Below are 26,939 nucleotides of genomic sequence, written 5' to 3' on the forward strand. Positions count from 1 at the left end.
TTGTTCGTTTAACTATTCGGTTTGTTGCTTGGTAAGCTGGTTTGTATATCCTTTTGTTTCCTGTTACCACGTTTCTTTTCTGGGCCATTTCCGTTTATATTGTCTGATCATGTATTGATTTATATAGTTATTTCAGTTGTGTATTAATGTGTTAGCTGGTAAACAAAGGGAACGGCAGCTGAGCAACGCCAACCACTCAACACCATTTCTTGAGCTTTTCTTGTCAGGCGGAATAGTTCGACATGTCTACCATTCGTATAACGCACCTCCGCACTCCTTACACAAGGTGTGAAGTGCTAGAGCGAAGTTTTGAATGACTTGGTTCCTAATTATTTTAAATTGTAACTCAAATTAAGTGTCTAATTGTTATATTAAGAAAATAAACATAATATTTAATGTTTCATTGTTGTTACAAAAGGAGTTAATTAATTCTATTTAATTTTCAATGCCGTTTTCTATACACTAATGTCACATACCACGTATTCGCTTTTTGTGTTGTACTTATGGACTTTGAATTTAATTATCATGTGTAACGGATTTACTATTATATATTTATTTTAATATCGACGTTTGTGTAAGTTAAATTCATATTTGTAAATGCGTGTTTAATGTGTATTGCGAAATTCCTGCCTGTTCTCTAAATCTGTAGAAGATTCTCGAGTGTAAGGATCAACAATATATGTTTTACGTAAGCACTAGAGTATTGTTGACAACTGAAATTTCGAGAACCTCGCCTAAAGTTTATAAATCAATGCGCAAAGAGACAGTATATTATTGTTGGGTTGCTATAGTCAGTATACTTTAAACTTCGAAAGCTATAATTGTGATAAACGCTTATTAATCGGTAAACTACAAATGTTTGACCAGGAACGTTTATAGAATTCGAATATTATAAACGGCTTAACTTCAGATGTTCGTATTTCTACGAGAACATTACATATCAATGTCGGTGAAAAACTCATGTGTGCTCAGCGATAAAGCTAGCGAGCTTCCTGTTAAATGAATTGCATCTACGTTAACTCAGAATTAATTCGCTCATCGTGAACCCTCGATAAGATATCAAGGAAATTCCAAACCCGAAATAAATCTTAATATTATTTGTACGTTTGTAAATCTTTCAAATAACATTCATTTTTTTTGTAATAACCTTTATTCTAAATTGTATTATTGTTTCTAATTTAAAATATATTTTTCTTATGAAAAAAAACTGTGTAACAATCTTGTTGACAAATATAATAAGTTTGATACGTCTCTGTATTTAATTACCTTCTAAATACTAAACTCAATTTTAAATTATTTGAATTCGTAATACATAACAAAATAAAATCAGAGACTCGTTCGACTTAAATTATAATAGGTAACACGTGTAACTTTGTGTCTGAATATAAACGTTCTGTTTAAAATGGAGGCTTTACCAGGTTAAATCTAATTCCTAATAAAAGTTATTGTCTTTTAAAAATATTTAACATGTTCAACTAAGACTATTGAGATAATTAATATTTTAATTATTAAGTTAAATAAGTTTTAACTCAAACTAAATGTACCCGACAACGCAGAATGCCTTACAAATTAATAACACATTAAGGCATGTAAAATACTAAGATATTTATAAGTGTCGGTGGCTTTTAAAATTAATAAAATAAAACGAAAATTTTGAGCATTTATTCGTGTTACGGTCAATTGTCTACAGAGAATAACGAATCACCCTAAACAACCGTTTGTCGGTGTAATGGATGAGGGTATCTTCAACTAATTTTCTTCTTTGTAAAATATCAGAAACTAAATGTACAGTAAATAAAATAAACCAATGTATTTAAATATTCGATAAACAAGCAATGAACACCTTTTACTTCATGTTGAAATTTCTTCACTGTAAATTTTAGTCCACTTCACTCTGGTCGTTAGGCTAAACTGGATACGAATTTACATTAAGTATAACTGATATCATTGTAACAGTAAAGGCTTGTGAAACTTCATAGTTTACACTTTTTATTCAAAGAAACTATGTAATAAACAACATGTGCATTATAGATGAATCATGAGAAGAATGAGCTAAATATGAGAAAGGAAGTAAACAGAAATACAAAACTGTTGGATAATTAATAGTATAAATAAGTTATCATTTTATGCGCGAGTATGTATGTATAAAAATGTTTAAGAAAAATAAATACGTAGATAATATATTCATATATATATATATATACACACTCGCCTACTTATATATACAAATAAATGTGTATAAACTTATTTACTTACATGTATTTATGTAAAATAAAAGTGTGGGCGGGCACACACGTATATGTATATATATTATAAATGCAGGTAGACAAATAATATATAAGAGCTTAGACAGAAGGCTCAAGTATATATTTATGAAATTTTCCTTTACTCACCAAGATATGCAAGAAAACAAGAAAAACATCAATGAATAGTGTAGAAGCCAATTCTACTGTTTAATATTATTCGCTACCCCATCTGCATTACGCTTCTTAATACTGCTTGGGAGAGCGAGTAGAAAAAAACAAAAACGAAAAACACGAGGTCTTTCATAGTGATTTATTGGTTTGGTTTATTTTGAATTTCGCGCAAAGCTACTCGAGGGTTATCTGTGCTAGCCGTCCCTAATTTAGCAGTGTAAGACAAGAGGGAAGACAGCTAATCATCACCACCCACTACCAATTATTGGGCTACTCTTTTACCAACGGATAAGGGGACTGACCGTCACATTATAACTCACCCACGGCTGAAAGGGCGAGCATGTTTGGTGCAACGGGGATTCAAACCTGCGACCCTCAGAATACAAGTCGAAGGTCTTAACCCATCTGGCCATGCTGGGCCAAAATAGACAGCAAATGAATAATTAAAGCTACATTATATAATGCGAATTTTTTATATCATGGTAAGTATAATACAAAATATCACCTGGATGTTTACTGTTCAAATTACAATGAAACTATTCTAGGTCTTCATGCTTGTAAGTCTACATCACAAATATATCTTCAGTGAAACGAAGCCAAACTTTTGAGTCAGAACAGATACCTTAGAACTTTTTTTTAAATGTCTCCATGTCTGTAACATATTATAATTTATTCCGGAAAAGTTTCCGATTTATTATGTTACGTACGTTACGTATTACGATTTCTTGTAACCGAAAATTTGAATTTGAATTTAGAAATTAATTAAATGTCAATATGTATTCAATTTAAGTTACTTGCTAACAACATTGATACACATGATATTCTTTCTTAACACAAATATATTTCAATATACACACAACAATACAGTTTATAATAACGGTTATTTCAAATAGTTATTTAAAATATTGGTTGATATATAAGAGTTTCACAAACCTACAAACTATACTTTGTGTTCTATCTCGTCCACGACGAGCACATTAATTCCGAGTTGATATTGTTACTCCTCGCTTAAGCTAGTTAGCTTGGTTAGCCTCACGCCGCTTATAAGCTGGCTTTTAACCGACGAAGATATTCAATGTCTTCGTAGAAATGCGAACGTCGTAAGTTCATTCACTTAAGTTAAACGGTTTGTAATGTTCGAAATCCATACGTTTCTGGTCAAATTATGTAGTTTTCCGATTATTAAGCGTCAATCACAATTATAGCTTCCATTATAACATAAGTATTGTACATATAGTGTCCGAATATGTACGTTCTGTTTAACATGGTGAGTTTATCAGGTTAAATCTAATTTCTATAAAAATACACTCATGAATTTCTTGATCATCATTGCCTCTTTACAATGTTTTGTAGTATCAGAACCGTCAAGGGCAACATTCAGTTTATTCCGTAAAACTCCATGGTTACATTATCCCACATGGTTTGTTATACTCGTGTTTAAAATGGCACTTACTATGCAACAGTTTTCATTTTTCTCTTAACTTCGTTTGTTATATGCAACTCTGAATATTCTGTTTTCAGGCTGACGTGTCCAAAGTACACCATCCTAACTGCATGCTTTTCATACAACATATATCGTGATGGTTTTCCACCACCTGTTTCAACAATCTGATCGCAGAGAAGTCCATAAGTACTGTGTTCGACTACTTAACAGATACCTTTACACATTCAATAGCGTAAACTTCCATTTCATTCTCTGGTGGTTGAAGAGATGGGATGATTGACAGTCTTATCTTGATTAGTCTTGGCAGACTTTTAAATTAATCATGCAACATTCTCGAACGTTCGACAATGTTTGAAGACGTGTTAGTACTTGCGTAAACTGCATGTTGTTGATTCTTATTCTCGAGAATCTTCTACAGATTTAGAAAAACTGCGAGACTTGCGCAATACACAACCAATAATATACGTCACATGCATCCAATTGAAACAAACACAGATATTAAAATACATGTATAACAGTAAATCCGTTACATGTGATAAGAATTGTGAAAGTGATGATCCTGTGGAAGTTGTGCCAATAATGTTTAAACAGAAGGAGTTACAAGAAAGTTAAGTTGATGTTAAGTGTAGAGTTAGTACTTGTAATATGAGAGAGAAAAGTGTTTTATCTTTCTGCAGTTTATTCCTCAGTACAGTGAGAACATTGATGACAGTAACCCTTATTAATATAACTTCAAAATTCATAAAAATATCTGTTTCGGTAATTGTCATTTAAAAGACCTTTGAAGTAAAAGGAGTCCATTACAAAAGGTGAAGTACATGCATGTAAAAGTGATAATATAAGTGATGGATTTGGGTCAGTTATATGTTGGTGAGTCAATAAAGGAAAGGTTTTGACAAGAGGAAAATCGAGTTTATGAATTTTGGGGAAACCACATGACTGTGGACAAATATAATTCGATAGAGTCGACTTTTCATAATTGTATTCATTTAATTCTCTGTTTCATTCAATTTATTAAATTCTTGCTTTAATTCATTTTCAAACTTACGTTTATGATCTCATTGAAGTATTTTTGAATTTTCAGAAATAAAGATTTTATTTATTTATCCATAATTTGTCTTGTTTAAAACTACAGTTCAGCTCTGACAAAAAAAAAAAAACACAACTGATACGACGAATAACATTTATTATAAGAATGTTTCCGATTATACTTAATCCAGGTTCAGAGTTCTGTATGGGTTCAGAAAGAGCTGATAATATCATTAGCTGTTATTAGAGTTCTGTATGGGTTCAGAAAAAGCTGATAATATCATTAACTGTTATTAGAGTTCTGTATGGGTTCATAAAGAGCTGATAATATCATTAACTGTTATTAGAGTTCTGTATGGGTTCATAAAGAGCTGATAATATCATTAGCTGTTATTAGAGTTCTGTATGGGTTCAGAAAAAGCTGATAATATCATTAGCTATTATTAGAGTTCTGTATGGGTTCAGAAAGAGCTGATAATATCATTAACTGTTATTAGAGTTTTGTATGGGTTCATAAAGAGCTGATAATATCATTAACTGTTATTAGAGTTCTGTATGGGTTCAGAAAGAGCTGATAATATCATTAACTGTTATTAGAGTTCTGTATGGGTTCAGAAAGAGCTGATAATATCATTAACTGTTATTAGAGTTCTGTATGGGTTCAGAAAGAGCTGATAATATCATCAGCTGTTTCTATCTTGAGCTTCATCCCTTATTTTCCGTTCGGTAGTCGTTAAACTCAGTTTCATATTTTCCTTTTCTCTGCCTCATTTAGAGGTTTAACTGGAAATATCAGGTTCAGAGCGGTAGTCTGGATCGTCAGTTCATGAGGGACATTTTCCGTTCTACTGATAATGTCCATCAGTGATACGGTGGTAAATGTAATGGGAAAATATAAACCTTCGACAGCACTTAAATTCTTACATCAGAAAGCTTTTCGTCACTTAGCTTTACAAATTTGCTCTTTAAAATAGATCATGTGATCGATATTAACCTCTGTGTGTGCATATTTATGTGTCACATGTATGCATATATACTTCTATGAAAGTGTGTGTTTATATAGGAAGGTACATATTTTTTAAGTATTTACTTTTCTTAAACATTTTATACACACACATACTCTTGTATAAAATGTCACTTAATTTCTCTTAACTATGCAACAGTTTTGGTTTTTCTCTTAATTTTGTTTATTATATCTATTATTTATTTCAGTTGCGTCATAATTATGTTAACCTCACCATAGTTCATGCACGACGCTCATATTGTTGTTTGTGACATAGTACCTCTGACAACAATGTATAATATCTGATATTTTCATGAGCTCTTACTGTTGCAGTTACATCTGTTATACATACTTCAAACTAATGTTCAGTTTAGCCTACCAGCAGCTTCAGTAAAGTAGACGAAAGCTTGCAACGAAGAAATTTCAACGTGGAATAAAACATGATCTTCAACCACTTTATGAACCTTCATTTTTTTAAAGATTATTACCTTGGCCCTGCATGGCCAGGTGATTAATGCACTCGACTTGTAATTTGTGAGTTCGAATCCCTGGCGCACCAAACATTCTCGCCCTTTCAACCGTGGGGCGTTATAATTTTACAGTCAATCTCACTATTCGTTGGTAAAGAGTAGCCCAAGAGTTGGTGGTGGGTGGTGATGACTAGCTGCTTTCCCTCTAGTCTTACACTGCTAAATTAAGGACGGCTATCGTGTAGCTTTGCGCGAAATTCAAAACAAACAAACAAGATTATTACCAAAATGATATAGTTTAGGTGAAAAAAATTGTACTTAGTACTCGATAAATCTAAAATTTTTAGCCATAAATTTGGAATTTATAAAACACTTTATACAAAATATTTACAGTAATTAAAAGACAAGAGCAAAAAGGAGACCGAGACTGGTTACTTCGCTTTTCTTAAATATTTAAACAAAATTCACCTGTGAACTTGAACCTAAGAAATTTCGATACCAAGATAAACTATACAATTTGATCTAATATATAGCAAAAACAAAATCACTTGCGTCTTTGCTAATTGTATCATAAGTGAGTATAACAGAAGAGTGAGAGCTATGTGCCAACCTACCCCAAGTACTGGTCAAGTTGACACACGCTTTGGGGTCAGTTGGCACTGATCAAATTAAATCAAAGACTTTTTTTATAGCAGTATATTTATTTCGTATTTATTTAAATGAAATAAAAAACACTTTAACTGTTTAAATCATTTTAATACATATTAAGCAGTTAAGTTAGGAACAAAGAATAAAAAATCAGAGAAAATAATTATTCACTTACCTCATCTTATGACACAAAAATGCTATATAAGAAAAACGACACCTAACGTTACTTTCAACAACTACTGTAAACCATAAACCAAGTAGCAGTTAGTATGTTTATTTTGCAGTTACTGTGCAATATTCACAGAAAAAAGTTGTAGAGAAAATACTAATCACTGTGTCACGAACTCCGAAAACCAAAAACTTATAGCTTAGTGAAATCTATATTGTAATCTTACTTAATGTTAAGCTGGAAACTTATGAATAAGTCAAATCAGTTGTTATAATGATCTATTCTATAGAAAAAGGGGTAAGATTTCCAGATAACTTCGGCCTGACTGTAATATATAGTTTATAACATAGAACGTATACGCGTTCTCTACTTACTGGTTAACGTACACTGCTGGCCAAAATTTTAAGACCAATGAACATAAAGAAAAAATATGCATTTTGCGTTGTTAGACTCAACCACTTATTCGAGTAGAGCTTCGAAAGATGAAAATAAGAAAAAGGAAAGTTAAAACAAAAAACTGTTTTAGCATTTAATAGGGAAAATCTGAACTCTATGAAATTAGCCTAAATACTAGCTGGTCAAAAGTTTAAGACCGTACTGAAATGAAGCGTTAATCGGTAAACACGTAACAAGGTAGAAAATGCCCAACAAGAGGTCTCAGTAGTGAGTTGCACGGCTGTCATTGCGAATAACTGCAAACATTTGCTTTGGCATGGTCGATATAAGCGTTTTCAGAAGGCTGGCTGGAATGTTATTTCAAGTGGTGAAGATGGCTTGATGAAGATCATGCACTGTTTGAGATTGACGTCCATTCCTATAGACTTCCCTTGCCATCCACCCCCAAATATTTTCAATGGGATTCAGTTTGGGCGAACATGCTGGATGGTCCAAAAGAATCACGTTATTCGCCATGAAAAAGTCCTTTGTCCTGCTGGCATTGTGGATTGCAGCATTGTCCTGCTGAAAGATCCAGTCATTTCCACACAAGCGAGGGCTCTCTCCAACATGCCAATGTAGCTAGATACTGTTTGACGCCCCTGTATAACGTGAAGCTCCATTGTTCCATGGAAGGAGAAAGCACCCCAGATCATGATGGAACCTCCTTCACTGCGTCGTTTAGAAAATGTCTCCGGTGGGATGTTCTTATCGTGTCAGTAACATTGAAAGCCAGCTGGATCATCCAGGTTAAATTTTTTCTCATCAGAGAAGAAAACCTTTGTTCGCTCTTTTACGTCCAATGTTTGGTGCTTCTCAGCAAAGTTTAACCGAGCTGTTTCGTTGTGTGGAAGGAGGCGTGGCCTTTGAAAACGTTTACGGTTTTTAAAGCCGTTATCTCGTAGATTCCGTCTTATTGTTCTTGAACTGCATTTTGCGTCCGTAAAAACCTTAATCTGGCTCGACGATCGGCTGGTATCTTGCTGGACAATCCGTCAAATCCTCATGCTCAGCGCCAGCGAAACTTTCTTGGGCCAACCACTTGAAATTCTCTTTTGTATCCCTCAGAGTCTTTTAAGACATTTGCAACAGCACTTTTACTACGCCCAATCTCACCAGCGATGACACGTTGAGAGAGATCTTTTGCAGCTCGACAATTCTGCCACGTTCAAACTCTATTAACTTTTTAGTTTTTGCGATGTTTTTACCCAATGTAACACAGGAGATGTCAGTGTGAGATGTTGAAAACGCTAATGCTTGAACACAAATGACTAAATTTCTTTACGTATTTACCAATTAACGCTTCGTTTCAGTACAGTCTTAAACTTTTGACCAGCAAGTATTTAGACTAATTTTATAGTGTTCACATTTTCCCTATTAAATGCCACAAAAGTTTTTTATTTTTATTTTCCCTTTTCTTACTGTCATCTTTCGAAGCTCTACTCAAATAAGTGGTTGAGTCTAACAACGCAAAATGCATATTTTTTCTTAATGTTCATTGGCCTTAAGATTTTGGCCAGCAGTGTATATTGTAGCATATTCAATTATCCTAAACAGATTGGTAGCTGTTCGATTTATTTCAGATGCATATGGCTTTCAACAATAAATATGCCATGTAATGGACACAACTCCATCATATTTTTGCTAGAATTTAATTTTGGTTTAGTTATATAAGGTATAAACACACCTTGTTGAATGTGGCAGCAAACGTAAGAGATTTAACCTTCTATGAAACTGTCTTATTGACCCCCATCTGTTACATCTATGTCAGGTGGAAGTGCATCATTATGAGATCTATAGTAACGTCATTAGAGGTGGCGATTCCTCCTTAAATAGCTTAGTGGTTAAGGCGTTCAACTCGCAGTGTACGATTCGCTGGTTCAAAACCTCATCATCATCATTCTGAAATCTATACGAGGGTTATCTGTGTATAGTCTTTCCTAATTTTAAATTTACAGTATAGAGAGAAATCAAATAATCAAAAGTACCAATTTTCAAAATTAGGCTACTGTTATCTTAGCGAAGAGTGGAGTTTGACCTTTGCTCTTATAATGACATCACGACACTAGAGCGCGCAGAGCTTTTGCGTGACAGAGGAATGCGAACCATAAACTCTCTGACCTACAACCAAATGACCAGACCTCGTTCCAGCTTTTCCCTTGCCTGGTGGTCAAGACATTCTGCGGGTCACGAGTTCGTGTTCTTGTCACAAGACATTCTCGACCTTGGAACCGTGGGAGCGTTATAATGTAACAACCAATTCCACTATTCGCTGATAAAAGAACAGCCCAAGAGATGACGGTGCTAGCTACCTGTCTTTCCTCTAGTCTGTCACTGCTAAGTGAGGGAGGGCTGTAGCAGATAACCCTCGAGTAGCTTTCGAGAGGTTTAAACAAATCCTGTTAGAAACAGATAAGGGAAGCTGTGAATATTTGTACGTGTGATATCCTTTATAACGTGCTTGATAAGACGTTGATTGTATATATATTTATATATATACACGACTGTATTTATACGTCATAACCTAAAGAGTAGATCATATCTCTTTTAGTTATCAATAGTTTCTTAAAAAAGATAAAAAAGATTTAAGCACCACATTTGTATGTATAGTTTTTCACTATATATACACATACACGTACACACACACACTTGTATGCATTTTGCCTATCATATGCATTACTATTTTCAAATTTATAAACAACTTTCATATACTGCAAAACAAACGCTAAGAGAGTAATTACGTAATAATTAAACACGTTTCACTGTATATCTTAAAAGAGATTATACAGATGGTAGAAAAGTTTAGAAAGCACTTATGAATATATTACCAAGCATTCAGCAGTGTGTCGTACAACCAAAAGAGAACAATGACTTTAAACAACGTTTTACATCACTGATGAAATCGTTGTTTCCTATGTAACAATTCAGAGGTCTCCTGAATAAACAATTTGCTGCCATTTGCATTGCGGAGCTCGAATCTTATTAGGCTATGAAAAATTAACATGTTGATGACCTCATGCACATATCTTAAGGTCAAAAACACTGAGCTACACGTAATACTGTTTACTTATATTCAGGAAAGGAATAAACCACTTCTTCTGTGCAACACGAAACCCAAAAATGACTTCTTTCGTTTATCTCTGACAAAATCAGGAGAAGTAAGTTAACTTTGGAATATATATTCGCTGTATTTATTTATGTTTCTGTCAGTGTTTCCACATTGGTTTGTATTTTTATATCCGTGTTTGAAACTGCTACAACAAGCTTAAAGATATAAAATCATTTTATAAAGACTTTATTGTTATAACTTAACTCAGATTAATTCATATCTGGGTTTAAAACTGTTCTTAACTTAATCTTGCTAACAGAGAGAGGTCTTGAATATTATATGTATCATATAAACATGAACTATGCTTATAGCATCTAAGAAGCGGAAAGTTACTAATTTGCAAAATAAAAAAACAACTAAAGGTTAGGTGTTAAGAATAGGTCATCAAACTGTTCTTATTCGATTACCCAAAGCGGACAGCGAGCACACAGCCATAGAGTATCTTCGCGCAAAAATTGTCAACTCTAACACCTTCTTAGGTTAATTTCCATTTTAACGCTGTCTTGTCCAAAGTACACCATCCTAACTGCATACCTTTCATACAACATCTAGCATGATGGTTTTCCAGCACCTGTTTCAACAGTCTCATCGCACAAAAGTACATAAGCACTGTCTCCGACGGTTTAACAGGTACATTTACACATTTAATAGCATGAATTTTCGTTTCATTCTCCGACGGTTGAACGAGTGGTATCATTTTAAGCCTTATCTTGATGAGTCCATATCCTGTTGGCCTCGTTTCCAGACGAACATTTTTTGTTTATTATGTTGCTTTGGTCACATAGACGGTATTTGCCACTGTCTTTTCTGTTTGTAGATTATCACTTGTTACCAGGTGCCGCTGTTTACGCATCATAGCTGGGTTACGACTGTTTTGCGTTTCTCTTGCTTGACGGTTTTGGGTTGATCCATATTTCATTGCTTTCCATTTCCATTAAATGCTAGAGATATCCATCTTTAAAATTTCAAATCTTTAATTTGATTACAATTTTATAGTCCAAGTGGATGAATATTTTGATTTTTGTAGGGCTGTTACAGAACCTTCCTAAAACAATCAGTTTTCGGTGGTATCACACTACTTATGAAGTGCCAAACTTTAGTTCTAATACGTGTTGTTCTACCGAAACCTAATATGTTATTATCGTGTAACTTGATAATATTCTTATAAAACACTCGGCTTCATATAACGTACTCAGCTCCATAGATCCACAATTCAAGTTTCTCCTAATTTCAAATATACTATCACTGTTAAATTTTGTTAATGCATCTAATATATATGTCATACTTTCTACCTAATATCTCTTTTCATTGCATTTCTCAGTACGTGTAGCCATAATTAATTCTATCAGATAACAGATCTTTATGGATACGAGATAGCAGCTCAAAATTTCTTTTCCAAACTACCATGTGTGGATGAAATTTGTTATATTAATTAAAATTGAATCATCACTCAACCTGAAACATGATTTGTATAATTGTAATGTTTTTTTGCATTACTACGTGGTTTTTGTTTGGTTGCTTGTTAAATTTTGCTCAAAGCTATTCAAAGGCTGCCTGCACTAACCGTCCTTAATTTGGAGTGATAAACTAGAAATAAGATATCTAGTAAGTATCCACTACCAACTCTTAGGCTACACCCCACGGTTCAAAGGACGAGCGTGTCTGGTGACAAGATTCGAACCAGCAACCTGCTGGTTACAAATTCAGTGCCCTAACCATCAGCCCATGCCAAAATTATTTTATGGGTTTAACGGGATAAAAAATGAACAATAAAATGCTTCATTTAAAACATTTTTTCAAAATTTCCATTATCTAAGTACGCATAATTAAAGACATACGTAACTCCCTGTTAGCATTTTTGTGTTGTGTTTCATCATTGTTATTATGAATCCCATATTTAAATCATTCGGGTATTTTTATCTCGAAAATGGATCAATTATTCTAAAGTTTTGGTTTGTTTTGAATTTTGCGCAAAGCTACACGAGAGCTATCTGCATTAGCCGTCCCTAATTTAGCAGTGTAAGGCTAGAGGGTAGGCAGCTAGTCAGTCATCACCACCTACCGTCAACTTTTGGATTACTGTTTTACCAACGAATAGTAGGATTGACTGTCACATTATAACGCCCCCACGACTGAAAGGGCGAGCATGTTTGGTGTGACGGAGATTTAAACCTGCGACCCTCAGATTATAGTTTAAAATACATTAAACTTTACAGTAAACATTTGTATTAGCTTCCGTGAAAGATCATCCACTTACTTTAACAATGTCGTCAGTCTAAGATCGAGTGGATAACTGTAGGGATCAAGTTATAGTTCTTAAATTAATTACGACTCCACAATTTAATTTTAATTCTAAATAGCCTATAGGACTATCCAGAATATACGTCCCTATTAATCTGATGTGTAAACTCCTTGGTTACTACTAATAATTTGATTCTCCCTTCGGTCTCAAATCATTTCAGGTATCAAATTCCAAGTCTGATTTTCTAACATTTAAAGTAGGATGCGCGAAATGTATCAAAATATCATCAGACGTAAAAGACGCATGAACTAGTTCAAAACTACTCTGACATATTAACATATGTCCCGAGGGTAATAAATTCTGTATTTTTTGGGTGGCGTCAATGATAGGTTTCCAACAGATTTACAACTCCGTATGGTAGATGTAGTTTTGTGTGTTATGTTTACGAGTGGAAGAAAGTGTTGTCAGTGCTTCAAGTAAGAAGCGAGAATTCATATATTGGACTTACTTAATAAGAAAACATTTCCGCTGGGGTTGTCTTATATTGAGCGTAAGCTTCTGTAGCATACACACCTTTGGTAATGCTGTTATTACCACTAATTAAATCTTATACTTCTTTGAGATAATGAAAGTTAAAAAATTCGATTTGATTATTTTGGATATGTGTGCGCAGGAGAGAACTCAGAGGAAATTTTAAGTTAAATTTTGCAAGAAGTAGATTACTTGTAGCTAAATCAATGACTATGTAATGACACAATTTTTCATGATATGCTTGACAATTATTTGTTATATCATTAGTTACAGAGAGAATTTTTATTAGTTTGTTGTTCTTGTACTTAAATTTAACGTTTTGTTATAAGTATCAACTATCCGTAACAATTAAAAATAAGTATTAAAATTTGCATCACAAAACTTTCCCCGCTGGTACAGCGGTAAGTCTGCTGATTTTCAACACTAAAATCAGAGTTTCGTTTCCCTTCGGTGTGCCCACAGCAAATAGTCCGATGCGGCCTTGCTGTAAGAAAACACACACACGCATCATAAAAGATTTTAAAATCCTGATTATTGTCAAAAGAACAACGTAGTAATTACTTCCACGTGAGTTTGTCTTTGTTTTGAATTTCGAGCAAAGATATACGAGAGCTCTCTGCGCTAGCCATCCCTAATTTAGCAATGTAAGACTAGAGAAAAGGCAGCGAGTCACCTCCACCTCTTGGGCTACTCTTCTACCAACCAATAATGGGACTGACTGTAACATTATAACTCCCCCACTGCTTATTATGAGTCAAGCGCCCTAACCACTTGGCCATGCCGGGCCTTTCCACGTCAGGTAAAAAGTATAACAGGGATTAATAATTAATTTAGGCACCCTTTTAATTCATATTAAAAAAAATCGTAAAGATGATTTCTAGGAGTAAGTCCTCACTTCACAGTGATAACCAAGTGAAAACTTAAAACGATATTGAGATATTTATTGCTCACAAAATGCAAAATGGTAAAGAACTAAATGAAAACTATACAAAATAATTTACCTATTCAGAAGGAATATGACTACAAAAAGTACGTTTTGTCCGTAATAGCATTTTAGGCATTTAAAATACTTGTGATTCATAATGTGTTAAAATTCAAGTTAGGTCAAGTAACCGGAAAATGAATTCCAGTGTGGTTATATATCTTTTTAACAAGCACACTTAACATTTTCACAAAAATGAGCCGAAGATGTGTTTTGTTTGTTTGGGAATTTCGCACAAAGCTACTCGAGGGCTATCTGTGCTAGCCGTCCCTAATTTAGCAGTGTAAGACTAGAGGGAAGGCAGCTAGTCATCACCACCCAGCGTCAACTCTTGGGTTACTCTTTTACAAACGAATAGTGGGATTGACCGTCACATTATAACGCCACCACGGCTGGGAGGGCGAGCATGTTTGGCGCGACTCGGGCGCGAACCCACGACCCTCAGATTACGAAGCGCATGACTTAACGCGTTAGGCCATGCCTGGCCTGCCAAAGATGAATCGAATATAACTTATATATATATATAAGAAAATACTGGTATATAAAACTTTTCTCCATCTTTTATTAACTTCTTTACCGGTTTCGTGACTTCAAAGGTCACACTTTAGAACATAGTTTAACTGAGAATATATAACAGAAAGATACAAATACCGATTTTTAACTCCTCATAAATAATCTAAAGTAAATATATATGCTTTCCAAATGTGCAAACATATATCACACTCTATGTATAAATTATTTACATTACAAATGCTCAAAAATAAATAAAATTAGTCAATATGCTTTCCTTTTTAAATTAAAATATGATTTTAATTACACTTTATCTTATTATTATAATAGAAATATAATTTATTTATTCTATAAGTTCTTACTCTTACTTACTTTTTTTTGTAAGTCTCAATAACTGTTTTCACGGTTTCACAACTTAGGCCTTGTTTTCTTTGTTTGTTTTTGAATTTCGCGTAAAACTACACGAGGGTTATCTGCGCTAGCCGTTCCTAATTTAGCAGTGTAAGTCTAGAGAGAGGGCAACTAGTCATCACCACCCATCGCCAACTCTTAGGCTACTCTTTTACTAATGAATAGTGGGATTGATTGTTACATTATAAGGTTCCCACAGCTGAAAGGGCGAGCATATTTGGTGCGACACAATTTCTACTAATCTTACACAACTAATTACTTGTGTTCTCTTACTACCATTTATTTAAAATGCTCCAAAAGTTATAAAATATTTTAAAATGATAATTTATGTTTTACACTACATTCTTAAAAAAGTAAACTTGAGAACAAGTTTTTTTTACAATTTTAAATTTCTCAAAACACATTTATCAAAATATTTACTAGCATATAGCGCGCTTTTTTTCGAGACTTCTAGCATGTAATTTATCCAAGTTTATCTTTACGTTTAAATTATATGTCTCACCAATATGTAATTCACAAAACTTTACATATTCTAACAGATAAATAATGCTCTTAAAATTGCAATTAAATGAGTTATTCAGAAAAAAAAAATGTTATTGTTTTAGTACCTTTTATATAACTTAAATCACATAAAGCACTGTTCTTTCTCAAAACACATTTTCTGTGATGCCTGTTGTGGAGACTTGAAGACGAAAGGCGGAAGACTTTCGATACGTCGTCCTCTACACTTGTGTCTCCACAATAGTCAGTTGCCGTCCATTCTACAAAGTTTCATGATGAATACTCTGCCTAAACAATCTATAAAAGAATACAAATATACTTTCTTTAGAAAGAGATTTCTTTTCGGTTTACTTAATAATCTATACATATGTTAGGTTGCATTCTTGACAAAATAATTTTGTTATTTTTGAATACATTTTTTAGTTTTATCTACTGTTTGTTTTAATTGTGTATTAAAAATAAAATAACAACATATATATTTAAACAGTGAGTTATTCTAAAGGGTATAACATTCACTATTCTCTCTGTTTAAATATTTTTACCAAAAATTACTATTAACTATTTCAGAACCTCTTAATGTAAATTTCTTACGTATAGTGAAACTGGATAAAAAGTTTGTTTTTTCTAATAGTCTACTAATTCTCGTTTCTTCATCGGAAACTAAAGTATATAATCTATTTGCAAGATTTTTTCATTCGTATTCACAGGCGAATCTCATTGATGTTTTGTTTTATCTATAATACCTGTTGACTTACTTTTAATAATGCATGAAAGCTAAATACAACTTGAAAATAGATCACTTGAATTTTATGTCTCCAAAAGGCGAAGCACTTCTGAAAGAAATTATAATATCCAAGAAAAGGTCAATAAAAAAGAAAAGAAGTTGAAGGTATTCTGTGTGATTTAAATAGTACTGTAAGATAAATTTTTAAAGAAAGAAAGGTTTCATTTTGGAGAAGCTTGAAGCTGAAAAATTAAGTAAGTTATGGAAAATGAATTCAAGAGGATTACTCATTAATACATTTCAAAATTTGTAAAGAAACATTAATGAAGCAAGCAAGAACAAGATTAGAAATAGAAAAGTTGAAGATAGAAACCGAAGTTCTGAAAGATAAAATAAAGAATGAAAAGATGGAAGTTCACAGAAATTGACTTGAAAATTTGTAATTTATTCGATGAAAAATGGATAATAAAGAGATTTTTGAAACGCTGACGGAATATTGAAATTATTTGTGTGGAATGGAAGAGAGAAGAGGATGAAGAATAGAAAGAAAATGAAATATAGTTTGTAAAACCATAAAAAAAAAGACAGATAAAATCCAAAGGAGAAGAAAGACAGAGAAAATCCAAAGGAGGAAAATTAAAAGTAAAATCATTTTAAACTGAGGATGAAGATAAGTGTAGCGTAGATACTGATAATAAAAAAAATGAGACAAAATATACCAGAATACAAGAAAATGGAGAAGAAATTACACTAACAAACTAGATGGAATCCTACAGTTACCAAAATAGGAGATGGATATATTCAAAGCCAATAAAATATACTAGGACAATGAAGTGAAAGATTTAGACAAAAAACAATTAAATAGGATGAGAGAATGTGTGTTTTTTTCTTATAGCAAAGCCACATCGGGCTATCTTATGAGTTTACCGAGAGGAATCGAACACCTGATTTTAGCGTTGTAAATCCGTGGACTTACCGCTATACTAGCGGAGGGCTGGATGAGAAAGATATTATACGAAAAACCGATGAAGTTTAAAAAACATGATAAAATTTCAAAACATTTAGATAAACAGGATTAGAATTTTTGAAAATTGTTAATTTGACAGAAAATAATTTGCAAGAAAATGAAACCAAATTATTACATTCACTCCCACAAATAAACTTAATAAACTAACTAACAAGAGAAAGATATATATGGATTCAATAGAAAAGTAAGACTTGAATAATATTTTTATGAAGTTTCAAATGTAGATGAATCCTTTTTGAAATATAAATCAGACTTTGATCCTGTTTAGGGAACGAGCTCTGAATTACAGTTAATTTGTCGAAAAATGGAATTCTATTCTGTTGTTGATTAACAAGAAAAAAATTTAATTCAATATAAATATCCGGAAAAAGTTATTTTGAGAGGTTTTGAAATAACTAAGAATAACCTTTTTCATAGAACACGTTTAAACCGAAATATTAGTGAATATTACACCTTTTCTAGTGAAAATTATCCAAATGTACTCATTACTATTTCACTTGTTAATACACAATTAAAACAACTAGTAGAAAATAAAACTAGACGATGTATTCAAAAATAATAAAATATTTTGTCAATAATGCAACCTAAAATTTGTATAGATTATTAAATAAATCTAAGAAAAAAATTTTTCTAAAGAAGGCGTATCTACTTATCACAAAAGAACCGAGCTTTTTGTAACTTAGGCTATATGAAATCTATTAAAACAATAACAAAGTAATTTTGCTTTTATTAATAACTCTAATTGCAATCCTAAGAACACACTATATGTTTTAGAATATGTAAATTGTTGTGAATTACATATTGGTGAGACATATAATTTAAAATTTAATATAAATGTACACAAATTACATGTCAGATAGCTGTATGCCACGAAACATTTTAATTAATGTTTTTTGAGAAATCTTAAAATTCCAGAAAAAACTTGTTTTCATGTTTTCCCTTTTTCAGAATTTACTATAGAACATAAAACATAATTTTTGGTGCATTTTAAATAGATGATAGTCAGAGGGCACAAGTAATTAGTTGTATAAAGTCAATAGGAAGTGTGAAGTCGTGAAAACAGTTAGTGAGACATAAAAAAAAGTAAGTAAAAGTATGAATTTATTTATGAATTTAAAAAGTTATTTTTAAATTATTATTAATATTTTATGATCCATAACAGAAATGCATTTAAAAAAATAACCCGATCGCTTTCCAAAGATGAACATTTCTTCTTCAGGGGAACTTTATGGACCATGCACTCAACTGAAGGTCATTTTGCATAGCTTATACGTAATTTAATCCCTAGTCAAGTTCAGTGTTGATCAGACAACAGGGATTAGCCTCATAATAACAATATTAGTTTTCTTCCCTAACCTGTCGCTATTTTTATTACTTAAAATATTAACCAGGTCAACGTAAGTTTTATAAAAAATCAACTTCACTTTCAACAAAGACAGTAAGGTTTTCGCTTCTTTGTTGGTGTGTTCACATTTGGAACATTCCAAAAACTGTTTCATTTCATTTAAATACATATAAATATACCTATATGGTCTGATGAACAGAATTTTTTCCCATGATTTGTCCTAATCTTAACTATTCCTGGATCTTAACCAATATATCTATTGAAAAGAATATGGACTTTTGTCCTTATTGAAAATTGATTATCGTTTGTTTTACAAAGATGCTTACAGCAATACCATCTCTCTAGTTATCATCACTATTTTCTGCCTCTGTAGTTTTGCATACGTTCAGCCCCCCGCTAGTACAGCGGTAATTCTCCATATTTTTAACGCTAAAATCAGGGGTTCGATTCCCCTCGGTGGGCTAAGCAGGTAACCCGATGTGGCTTTGCTAGTAGAAAATGTATACGTTCAATCTGTGAGAGTTTTTTGTGTAAATTTTTCTTTTGTTAATTAAGTTAAAAACTGGTTTTAATTTTGAGAAATCTCTTCTTATGTTAAAGTTTTTAATTATTTTGACAAACTATAATTGCTGTAAAAGAAGTAATGTGTTTGTCCTGGGAAAATCAGAGACCTGTTATTACCAGAGTGAATTGTGCTTTGTATCCCGTTTCTACTTTCATTTTATCACTATTTCCTGTTTCTTAAAAGTAAATATCCTTTCATTTCTTTTTAGAATTGCCTGATTTTATTAGCAGAAAGCTTGTATTTGGTGTTCCTCTCTAATGTTTTGACTCTGAGTGTATTTTTTATCACTATGTCAGTACTACGTAGGTCTTTTTTCACATAACTAACTCGTATATAAAATCCAACCATCCGAGGACACATATTCTAATATCTTATTTTGTTAATCTTAATAATAAATTTTATTAGCTTTGTTTTATGAAAGGAACTAATAGTAAAAGAAGATGAAAAATATTTGGTGCTATGAGTAAGATATGCCCTGATTCTGAACGTGGAAACGTAGATTCTGAATAAAAGTATAGAAGTGTATACTACTGCCATGAGGAAATTGGATAGAGATGGGTCAGCATACAGATACAGCCCAGGCCACAACAACTTCTATCATTCCTGTCTAACTAGGTGAATACACTTATGGCACAGCCTGAATATATCAAGTTGACAGATGAGATTGGTCTGGTGGTTTTGGCTAACTCTTATGAAAAATCGAAGATGTAATAGGAAGACTGAGGAATATAATGTAAATAAGCTCTAACACCTGACATATGCTTTCCTATCAAGCAGCTCAATCAAAGTTCTCAGAACTAATCTAAACACTCGAACTTGAAATGTTCATACAGGAAATAATGTGTTAGATTGAGTATCGTATTGGCAACATTTCATAAAACAGAATATGAAAAAAAAATGAGCTCTCACAAATGTGTAGCTCATGAGTCATGAAAAACGAATATGAGCTCATAACACTCAATTCCATCAAGCACCTCATATTTGGATCTGTGATTCCATTTTATGAGGACTGAAGATTATTTAACATCTCAATGCTAAATGCTGAATGACTATATAAAGCACCACGTGATATAAAGAAATATACTAAACTCAACAGAAGTAATGAAAACAGCAAAATTTAGGGTCTCAACTTCAACTAGAGGTGTGAAGGAGATAAAGCTAACTTGTAACCATGCCAAGCTCAGGGAACCTACAATTATACCTGGTAATGAAAGAATGAGTGAACTTGTTGTCCGAGCTCAGGGAATCTACAATTATACCTGGTAGTGAGAGGTTGAGTTAATTTGTTGTCCAAGCTCAGGGAATCTACAATTATACCTGGTAGTGAAAGGTTGAGTGAATTTGTTGTCCAAGCCCAGGGAATTTACAATTATACCTGGTAGTGAAAGGTTGAGTGAACTTGTTGTCCAAGCTCAGGGAATCTACAATTATACCTGGTAGTGAAAGGTTGAGTGAACTTGTTGTCCGAGCTCAGGGAATCTACAATTATACCAGGTAGTGAAAGGTAGAGTGAACTTGTTGTTCAAGCTCAGGGAATCTACAATTATACCTGGTAGTGAAAGGTTGAGTGAATTTGTTGTTCGAGCTCAGGGAACCTACAATTATACCTGGTAGTGAAAGGTTGAGTGAATTTGTTGTCCGAGCTCAGGGAATCTACAATTATACCTGGTAGTGAAAGGTTGAGTGAATTTGTTGTCCGAGCTCAGGGAATCTACAATTATACCTGGTAGTGAAAGGTTGAGTGAATTTGTTGTCCAAGCCCAGGGAATTTACAATTATACCTGGTAGTGAAAGGTTGAGTGAACTTGTTGTCCAAGCTCAGGGAATCTACAATTATACCTGGTAGTGAAAGGTTGAGTGAACTTGTTGTCCGAGCTCAGGGAATCTACAATTATACCAGGTAGTGAAAGGTAGAGTGAACTTGTTGTTCAAGCTCAGGGAATCTACAATTATACCTGGTAGTGAAAGGTTGAGTGAATTTGTTGTTCGAGCTCAGGGAACCTACAATTATACCTGGTAGTGAAAGGTTGAGTGAATTTGTTGTCCGAGCTCAGGGAATCTACAATTATACCTGGTAGTGAAAGGTTGAGTGAATTTGTTGTCCGAGCTCAGGGAATCTACAATTATACCTGGTAGTGAAAGGTTGAGTGAATTTGTTGTCCGAGCTCAGGGAATCTACAATTATACCTGGTAGTGAAAGGTTGAGTTAATTTGTTGTTCTAGCTCAGGGAATCTACAATTATACCTGGTAATGAAAGGTTGAATGAACTTGTTGTCCGAGCTCGGGGAATCTACAATTATACCTGGTAGTGAGAGGTTGAGTTAATTTGTTGTCCAAGCTCAGGGAATCTACAATTATACCTGGTAGTGAAAGGTTGAGTGAATTTGTTGTCCAAGCCCAGGGAATCTACAATTATACCTGGTAGTGAAAGGTTGAGTGAACTTGTTGTCCAAGCTCAGGGAATCTACAATTATACCTGGTAGTGAAAGGTTGAGTGAACTTGTTGTCCGAGCTCAGAGAAGCTACAATTATACCTGATAGTGAAAGGTAGAGTGAACTTGTTGTCCAAGCTCAGGGAATCTACAATTATACCTGGTAGTGAAAGGTTGAGTGAATTTGTTGTTCGAGCTCAGGGAATCTACAATTATACCTGGTAGTGAAAGATTGAGTGAATTTGTTGTCCGAGCTCAGGGAATCTACAATTATACCTGGTAGTGAAAGGTTGAGTGAATTTGTTGTCCGAGCTCAGGGAATCTACAATTATACCTGGTAGTGAAAGGTTGAGTGAATTTGTTGTCCGAGCTCAGGGAATCTACAATTATACCTGGTAGTGAAAGGTTGAGTTAATTTGTTGTCCTAGCTCAGGGAATCTACAATTATACCTGGTAGTGAAAGGTTGAGTGAATTTGTTGTTCGAGCTCAGGGAACCTACAATTATACCTGGTAGTGAAAGGTTGAGTGAATTTGTTGTCCGAGCTCAGGGAATTTACAATTATACCTAGTAGTGAAAGGTTGAGTGAATTTGTCGTCCGAGCTCAGGGAATCTACAGTTATACCTGATAGTGAAAGGTTGAGTGAACTTGTTGTCCGAGCTCAGGGAATCTACAATTATACCTGGTAATGAAAGGTTGTGTGAATTTGTTGTTTAAAGCCAGGGAATCTACAATTATACCTGGTAGTGAAAGGTTGAGTGAATTTTTTCCAAGCTCAGGGAATCTACAATTATACCTGGTAGTGAAAGGTTGAGTGAACTTGTTGTCCAAGCTCAGGGAATCTACAATTATACCTGGTGGTGAAAGGTTGGGTGAATTTGTTGTCCGAGCTCAGGGAATCTACAATTATACCTGGTAGTGAAAGGTTGAGTGAACTTGTTGTCCGAGCTCAGGGAATCTACAATTATACCTGGTAGTGGAAGGTTGAGTGAACTTGTTGTCCAAGCTCAGGGAATCTACAATTATACCTGGTAGTGAAAGGTTGAGTGAATTTGTTGTTCGAGCTCAGGGAATCTACAATTATACCTGGTAGTGAAAGGTTGAGTGAATTTGTTGTCCGAGCTCAGGGAATCTACAATTATACCTGGTAGTGAAAGGTTGAGTGAATTTGTTGTCCGAGCTCAGGGAATCTACAATTATACCTGGTAGTGAAAGGTTGAGTTAATTTGTTGTCCTAGCTCAGGGAATCTACAATTATACCTGGTAGTGAAAGGTTGAGTGAATTTGTTGTTCGAGCTCAGGGAACCTACAATTATACCTGGTAGTGAAAGGTTGAGTGAATTTGTTGTCCGAGCTCAGGGAATCTACAATTATACCTGGTAGTGAAAGGTTGAGTGAATTTGTTGTCCGAGCTCAGGGAATCTACAATTATACCTGGTAGTGAAAGGTTGAGTGAATTTGTTGTCCGAGCTCAGGGAATCTACAATTATACCTGGTAGTGAAAGGTTGAGTGAATTTGTTGTCCGAGCTCAGGGAATCTACAATTATACCTGGTAGTGAAAGGTTGAGTGAATTTGTTGTCCGAGCTCAGGGAATCTACAATTATACCTGGTAGTGAAAGGTTGAGTGAATTTGTTGTCCGAGCTCAGGGAATCTACAATTATACCTGGTAGTGAAAGGTTGAGTGAACTTGTTGTCCAAGCTCAGGGAATCTACAATTATACCTGGTAGTGAAAGGTTGAGTGAATTTGTTGTCCGAGCTCAGGGAATCTACAATTATACCTGGTAGTGAAAGGTTGAGTGAACGTGTTGTCCAAGCTCAGGGAATCTACAATTATACCTGGTAGTGAAAGGTTGAGTGAATTTGTTGTCCGAGCTCAAGGAATCTACAATTATACCTGGTAGTGAAAGGTTGAGTGAATTTGTTGTCCAAGCCCAGGGAATCTACAATTATACCTGGTAGTGAAAGGTTGAGTGAATTTGTTGTCCAAGCTCAGGGAATCTACAATTATACCTGGTAGTGAAAGGTTGAGTGAATTTGTTGTCCGAGCTCAGGGAATCTACAATTATACCTGGTAGTGAAAGGTTGAGTGAATTTGTTGTCCGAGCTCAGGGAATCTACAATTATACCTGGTAGTGAAAGGTTGAGTGAATTTGTTGTCCGAGCTCAGGGAATCTACAATTATACCTGGTAGTGAAAGGTTGAGTGAATTTGTTGTCCGAGCTCAGGGAATCTACAATTATACCTGGTAGTGAAAGGTTGAGTGAATTTGTTGTCCGAGCTCAGGGAATCTACAATTATACCTGGTAGTGAAAGGTTGAGTGAATTTGTTGTCCGAGCTCAGGGAATCTACAATTATACCTGGTAGTGAAAGGTTGAGTGAATTTGTTGTCCGAGCTCAGGGAATCTACAATTATACCTGGTAGTGAAAGGTTGAGTGAATTTGTTGTCCGAGCTCAGGGAATCTACAATTATACCTGGTAGTGAAAGGTTGAGTGAATTTGTTGTCCGAGCTCAGGGAATCTACAATTATACCTGGTAGTGAAAGGTTGAGTGAATTTGTTGTCTACAATTATACCTGGTAGTGAAAGGTTGAGTGAATTTGTTGTCAGCTCAGGGAATCTACAATTATACCTGGTAGTGAAAGGTTGAGTGAATTTGTTGTCCGAGCTCAGGGAATCTACAATTATACCTGGTAGTGAAAGGTTGAGTGAATTTGTTGTCCGAGCTCAGGGAATCTACAATTATACCTGGTAGTGAAAGGTTGAGTGAATTTGTTGTCCGAGCTCAGGGAATCTACAATTATACCTGGTAGTGAAAGGTTGAGTGAATTTGTTGTCCGAGCTCAGGGAATCTACAATTATACCTGGTAGTGAAAGGTTGAGTGAATTTGTTGTCCGAGCTCAGGGAATCTACAATTATACCTGGTAGTGAAAGGTTGAGTGAATTTGTTGTCCGAGCTCAGGGAATCTACAATTATACCTGGTAGTGAAAGGTTGAGTGAATTTGTTGTCCGAGCTCAGGGAATCTACAATTATACCTGGTAGTGAAAGGTTGAGTGAATTTGTTGTCCGAGCTCAGGGAATCTACAATTATACCTGGTAGTGAAAGGTTGAGTGAATTTGTTGTCCGAGCTCAGGGAATCTACAATTATACCTGGTAGTGAAAGGTTGAGTGAATTTGTTGTCCGAGCTCAGGGAATCTACAATTATACCTGGTAGTGAAAGGTTGAGTGAATTTGTTGTCCGAGCTTCAGGAAATCTACAATTATACCTGGTAGTGAAAGGTTGAGTGAATTTGTTGTCCGAGCTCAGGGAATCTACAATTATACCTGGTAGTGAAAGGTTGAGTGAATTTGTTGTCCAAGCTCAGGGAATCTACAATTATACCTGGTAGTGAAAGGTTGAGTGAATTTGTTGTCCGAGCTCAGGGAATCTACAATTATACCTGGTAGTGAAAGGTTGAGTGAATTTGTTGTCCGAGCTCAGGGAATCTACAATTATACCTGGTAGTGAAAGGTTGAGTGAACTTGTTGTCCAAGCTCAGGGAATCTACAATTATACCTGGTAGTGAAAGGTTGAGTGAATTTGTTGTCCGAGCTCAGGGAATCTACAATTATACCTGGTAGTGAAAGGTTGAGTGAATTTGTTGTCCACTCAGGGAATCTACAATTATACCTGGTAGTGAAAGGTTGAGTGAATTTGTTGTCCAAGCTCAGGGAATCTACAATTATACCTGGTAGTGAAAGGTTGAGTGAATTTGTTGTCCGAGCTCAGGGAATCTACAATTATACCTGGTAGTGAAAGGTTGAGTGAATTTGTTGTCCGAGCTCAGGGAATCTACAATTATACCTGGTAGTGAAAGGTTGAGTGAATTTGTTGTCCGAGCTCAGGGAATCTACAATTATACCTGGTAGTGAAAGGTTGAGTGAATTTGTTGTCCGAGCTCAGGGAATCTACAATTATACCTGGTAGTGAAAGGTTGAGTGAATTTGTTGTCCGAGCTCAGGGAATCTACAATTATACCTGGTAGTGAAAGGTTGAGTGAATTTGTTGTCCGAGCTCAGGGAATCTACAATTATACCTGGTAGTGAAAGGTTGAGTGAATTTGTTGTCCGAGCTCAGGGAATCTACAATTATACCTGGTAGTGAAAGGTTGAGTGAATTTGTTGTCCGAGCTCAGGGAATCTACAATTATACCTGGTAGTGAAAGGTTGAGTGAATTTGTTGTCCGAGCTCAGGGAATCTACAATTATACCTGGTAGTGAAAGGTTGAGTGAATTTGTTGTCCGAGCTCAGGGAATCTACAATTATACCTGGTAGTGAAAGGTTGAGTGAATTTGTTGTCCGAGCTCAGGGAATCTACAATTATACCTGGTAGTGAAAGGTTGAGTGAATTTGTTGTCCGAGCTCAGGGAATCTACAATTATACCTGGTAGTGAAAGGTTGAGTGAATTTGTTGTCCGAGCTCAGGGAATCTACAATTATACCTGGTAGTGAAAGGTTGAGTGAATTTGTTGTCCGAGCTCAGGGAATCTACAATTATACCTGGTAGTGAAAGGTTGAGTGAATTTGTTGTCCGAGCTCAGGGAATCTACAATTATACCTGGTAGTGAAAGGTTGAGTGAATTTGTTGTCCGAGCTCAGGGAATCTACAATTATACCTGGTAGTGAAAGGTTGAGTGAATTTGTTGTCCGAGCTCAGGGAATCTACAATTATACCTGGTAGTGAAAGGTTGAGTGAATTTGTTGTCCGAGCTCAGGGAATCTACAATTATACCTGGTAGTGAAAGGTTGAGTGAATTTGTTGTCCGAGCTCAGGGAATCTACAATTATACCTGGTAGTGAAAGGTTGAGTGAATTTGTTGTCCGAGCTCAGGGAATCTACAATTATACCTGGTAGTGAAAGGTTGAGTGAATTCTACAATTATACCTGGTAGTGAA

Source organism: Tachypleus tridentatus, chromosome 3 (assembly GCF_004210375.1).
Source record: "Tachypleus tridentatus isolate NWPU-2018 chromosome 3, ASM421037v1, whole genome shotgun sequence".
In the NCBI taxonomy this organism is placed as follows: domain Eukaryota; kingdom Metazoa; phylum Arthropoda; class Merostomata; order Xiphosura; family Limulidae; genus Tachypleus; species Tachypleus tridentatus.